Genomic DNA, 5,169 nt, shown 5'->3' with positions numbered 1-5,169 from the left:
TAAATGTCACCACATTAAATTTTTAGGTTACATGACAAACAATTTACAGTGTGCACTATACAATGCAGAGAAATAAATAATGGACTGTTAATCATTACGTTTGTGTCGTTCCCTCAGTGAATATGAATGCATAAAGAAACGCACGTCCACGATTATAATAATGTACATTGAACAATACTAGTGAGCATCCGACCGGACACTGCATGTGCTCAGTGAAATCACTGGAGAGTCTATTCTGGTAAAAAGAAATGGCGTGGGAAAACACACTGAGGGCGGGCTGAATCTGTAGGCTAGTCGTCTCTCTTTCGTTGTCTGCACTCATTAGATCTCGTCGCAGAGTTTTGAGAGCTTCAAGTAGAGCGTGACTTATAATAACATCATGCGAAGGCAATAGCGAAACTGACAAAAGATAATGACAGAGAGAAAATACGCAGGTCCAGTTCTCTGGCGAGGAAACGGCACATTGGATTAATGCTTTAATGTAGCGAATGTTCACACGTGGGCATTTATTATAATTTTTTATTTTGTTAAATACAAGCCTTGCTGAACGGAGCGGGTGCGAGGGGTTGAATGCAGCCGCGCGAAGCGAACTGTCTACCGCTACAGTAAGTACACTGCACGCACACAAGTTTGTTGCTGTAGATTTTTGTGTATGCCACAATACTGTATTCAGAAATTTGTTTGCTCTTTGTCTTTTTTTTAAATGAAAGACTAGTTTCCGTTTTTATCCTAATGTGTAAATGTACATTTGTGGAGTTCCATGTAGCATACTTTCACATTGTCATTGTAATTGACTGTTTGGGTAATCGATTTAGGCTATGTAGCGTTTCAGTTACGTTGAGGACGTGCAGTCTATTTGAAATACTTTCTTCCTTATAGGTTAATCAGTCAAAGGAACTGATTGTCACATGCCACTTCTCGCAAATGAAAGTAATCAAAGAGAACATGTTCAGCTGTACGCAGATAACTGCCTACTTTAATTGTTTTATTATGGAATGCAGGGCATCTGTCTCTACATCTGTTCTAGTCATCACACTACCACCATTCGCCATTAGATACTGACATTAATCAATCCTGTTTGTGTTCTGCTTTTTATGGAAAAATTAGGCTACATTCTGCAAATCTGGCTGCTGAAAAGTATACTGAATGCAGCTGATGTCTGAATATTGATAAATATATAGAATAAATGATTTGCAAACCATCTAATAAGAAAAAAAAACTGAATAAAAAACTGAAAAATGTATTGCACTGTTCATTATTTTTTTATATACATATTATGTTTTATGCAGTCCTTTTGCAGAGATGTGAGTAGAACCTGTAATTGGTGTCTCACACAAAAGGAGGATGCTGGCAGATTGTACTTGGCAAGAGTGCTGATATAGGTTTAGTATTCTACCCTGGTATACCATTGGAGAAGTTGACTGGGTGCAAAAAAAGAAAGAAGTGAAATTTGGAAAAAGAAGAACAATACTTCAGAACATACAACCAGTTTGACAATGTAATAATCTCAATCAGCATCATTGTCCCCCTTTTTACATCTATTCAATGTTTATTTTTTCCTCATGTGATGAGCACTTGTTTTGTTCCTCTGCATACTACCCATCAAAATGTGCTCTTATTCTGTCTCCATTTGTTAATTTTTCTTTTGGCAACGATCTTTCACATGCAAACCTTCTGTTCGGATTGAAAAAAATGTTTCTCCTTCTTCTTTTTTCTTGGCAGTTTCACTTAAGTGTGTTTAAAAGCTTTGCTGATTTAAAATTCTCCTCCACAGTGGATTGCCTTTGCTGGCATAGGCATTTGTTTCTTTCAGTGGTATTGGGCACAGGCCAAGTATGAAGGACTAAGAGACAGCAGGTGAAATTATTTATATCCTTTAATTTGTGATGGTGGAAGCATAATGATTAAGGATCTCAGCTTCAAAACAGAAAGCTTGCAGATTAAATCCCATTGTCATGCACACACAGAAGAGGAGACTCACAGAAACATTCAAGATGTTTGACAATTGGAAACAGGTAAGTATGTTGAGTAACTTAAATCAGAAACAGTGTGCTTATCTCTTGCAGGTTAGTGCTGGAAGCGGTCCATGGAGGAAGAAGACAGACGTCATGATATTCCACAAAGGATAACAGGTAAGCAGTCAGGCAGGCAATGAAGGTAGACATTGACAAGATCAACATCTTTTGTTGATCCTGGATCAACATTACTGTCCATAAATATAGACTAAACCCAATCCCTACCCCTAAACCTAACCCTACCCATCATTTATTCCTAAATCAGTGTGAAATGATAGCTGATTACCAAGGGTGTAGAAGCACCTAACCCTGATCATAAGCCTAAAACAGATATTTCCTGAAAAGTTATCCCTCAATTCTGATTGGTTAATCGGAATTTACTGTCCATAAATATAGACTAAACCCAATCCCTACCCCTAAACCTAACCCTACCCATCATTTATTCCTAAATCAGTGTGAAATGATAGCTGATTACCAAGGGTGTAGAAGCACCTAACCCTGATCATAAGCCTAAAACAGATATTTCCTGAAAAGTTATCCCTCAATTCTGATTGGTTAATCGGAATGTTGTTCCAGGAACATGTTGTACTTGGTGAAATCACGGTCACCATGTATGGACGGATGTATATGTATATGTGTGCATATGTATATTTTGAATTATTAATTGGTGTAGTATTATTTAATATGTTTTGAATATCTTTCAATTTATTTTATGCAATGATTCAATCTCAGTATTGCTAAGAAGAAAATTAAACTTCAAACTTCATGATGTATCCCAGGAATGAGATGGTGGTTTTATGGAATTCTCATTTCACTAGCTTGAGGTATAGATGGTGTTGCCTCAGCTTCTGCAGGACCTGCATAACGTGTTGGTGATGGTTGGCCAGGGTCCGGGAGTAGATCAAGATGTCATCGATGTAAATGATCACGAAGCGATGGAGGAACTCCCGGAAAACCTCATTCATGAATCCTTGGAATACGGAGGGTGCGTTGGCCGGCCCATATGGCATAACAAGATATTCAAAGTGGCCTGCAGGAGTGATGAATGCCGTCTTCCACTTGTTCCCCCTCCATATCTGGATGAGGTTGTAGGCACTACGCAGATCCAGTTTGGAGAAGAAGCAACCGCCCCACAGTTGTTACAGTGGGGATGGGACCAGAGAAAGGGGATAATGGTACTTTACAGTTTGGGAATTGAGGGCTTGGTAATCGATACATGGCTTGTTTACTGAAGACGTCTTGGAATGCCCGGTATTCCTGGCGTATCTCCACTTGATGGTGAGAATCGGGGCTTTCAATGGAGGTGGAATTCACAGGGATAGAAGGCCCGGACTTGGGGAGAGTAATGGGAAGTGGTAGGTTGGGAAGACAGCTCTGGAGACATTGCTCACTCCAATGCAGAATTTCACTATTGTACCAGGAAATTATGGGCTGATTTTGTTCCATCCACTGCGTCCCATGATAATCCACTGTTGACCCCTCCAGCACCATAAATGATATATCCTCAGAATGCAGGCAGCCAATGTGGAGCATAATGGTTGGAGTGAGGTGGGTGATGATACCTCGGCCCAACGGTTTTCCCAGAATGGTGTTGATGTTCAAAGATTGTGGGCTGGGGACTCTCTTGAGGTGGAGTCGGCGGAGAAGGCTGCTGGAGATGAGTCCCCGGGAATGATTCAATTTGCAAGCAGCGAGGTGTTGAGCAATCCAAATTGATTTTGAGATGAATCTCTCCAATCCAACGGTGCCGTCATAAATCGCCATCTGTGCCCGGATAGATGGAGCAAGACCCTGATGGTAAGACATGATTAATGCATTCTCGTTCCATCCGCTAGCAGCAGCAAGGGTCCAAAATTGTAGAGCATAATCAGCCACAGTAGAACACCCTTGACAGGGATGGTACTGAGAGGGTGGTGGCAGCTTGCCCAAATACCTCCTTGATATGATTCATGAAATCATCCAGAGATCATGTGACCGGGGTGTTGGATTCCCACAGTGTTCTCACCCACTGCAGAGCCCTGCCAGAAAAGAAAGATATAATATAGGCATTTTTAGAGCATTCAGAGGGGAACCGGTAAGACTGCTTCTCAAAATACAGCAAGCATTGCAAGATAAACCCGCTGCAATCCTCCACCGTGCCAGAGAACATCGCTGGTTGGGCTATGGGACTCGCTACACCATCCAGCGACAAAGCCGATGAGGAAGTAGCCAGTTGCAATGATTGAAGAAGAAGGTGTACCAGTTCGGCAAAGGGATCAGTTTCGGGATTAGGAGTGGCACCGCTCTCCATATGGTCTGGTCTGATTCACAGAAATGTTCAAGATGTTTTTTGATGATTGGAAACAGGTAAGTATGCTGAGTAACTTAAATAGGAAACAGTTAGTGTGCTTATCTCTTGCAGGTTGGTGCTGTCAGCGGTCCATGGAGGAAGAAGACAGATGTGATGATATTCCACAAAGTATAACAGGTAAGCAGTCAGGCAGGCAATGAAGGTAGGCACTGACAAGACCAGACAGGGAATGACTGTGAAGTGCGGGTATTTGAGGGCTGATTCTAATGAGTGTAACACGTACAGATGATCAGTACTCCGGTGATTGAGATCGGGGAGGTGTGGTGATGGAGTCTGGTGCTGAGGGGTTGACAGATTCCGTGACACCCATGGTGTGACAGGAGAGGTACATGAGGTTAATTCTTACATGAGGTACAGTCATGGCCAAAAGTTTTGGCAGTGACATATACTGTATTTTGTGTTTTGCAACGTTTGCTGCTTCAGTATTTGTAGATTATTTTTCCACATGTTTCTATGGTATACTGAAAAACAATGATAAGCATTTCATAAATTTTAAAGGGATTTATTGGCAAAAATATAATGAGTCAATATTTACAGTGTTGACCCTTGTTCTTCATAATCTCTGCACTTTGCTCTGGCATGCTGGATATTAGCTTCTGGGCCAAATCCTGACTGATGGCGATCCATTCTTGCCTTATTAGTTCTCGGAGTAGTCCACTCGCCTTTTTAGAAATGACCACAAATTCTGTATGGGATTGAGATCCGGGGAGTTGCCTGGCCACGGATCCAAAATTTCAATGTACTGACCATCGATCCACTATTTTATCACTCTTGCTTTGTGACATGGTGCTCCATCATGCTGGA

The 5,169-nt window shown here is 41.4% G+C and overlaps 1 protein-coding gene across 5 annotated transcripts in view; it reads left to right on the top strand.

Moving 5' to 3' along the window:
• Positions 1-260: 260 nt before the first annotated feature.
• Positions 261-5,169, top strand: part of st6gal2b (ST6 beta-galactosamide alpha-2,6-sialyltranferase 2b) — a 30,871-nt gene continuing 25,962 nt past the window's right edge. Inside the window, exons 1-3 of one of the 5 annotated variants that reach the window (XM_016287008.1) lie at positions 261-605; positions 2,067-2,132; positions 4,417-4,482. The gene's annotated coding sequence lies outside the window, so the exon portion shown is untranslated. Of the gene's footprint in view, positions 606-1,784; positions 1,858-2,066; positions 2,133-4,351; positions 4,483-5,169 lie in introns of those variants that run through there. The other 4 variants (XM_016287010.1, XM_016287011.1, XM_016287012.1 and 1 more) reach the window with 4 other exon arrangements.

Source organism: Sinocyclocheilus grahami, unplaced genomic scaffold (genome assembly GCF_001515645.1).
Source record: "Sinocyclocheilus grahami isolate Dianchi unplaced genomic scaffold, SAMN03320097.WGS_v1.1 scaffold217.1, whole genome shotgun sequence".
Classification (NCBI taxonomy): Eukaryota; Metazoa; Chordata; class Actinopteri; order Cypriniformes; family Cyprinidae; genus Sinocyclocheilus; species Sinocyclocheilus grahami.
Note: the sequence above shows the minus strand (reverse complement) of the source record. Positions and strands in the feature narration are given on the sequence as shown.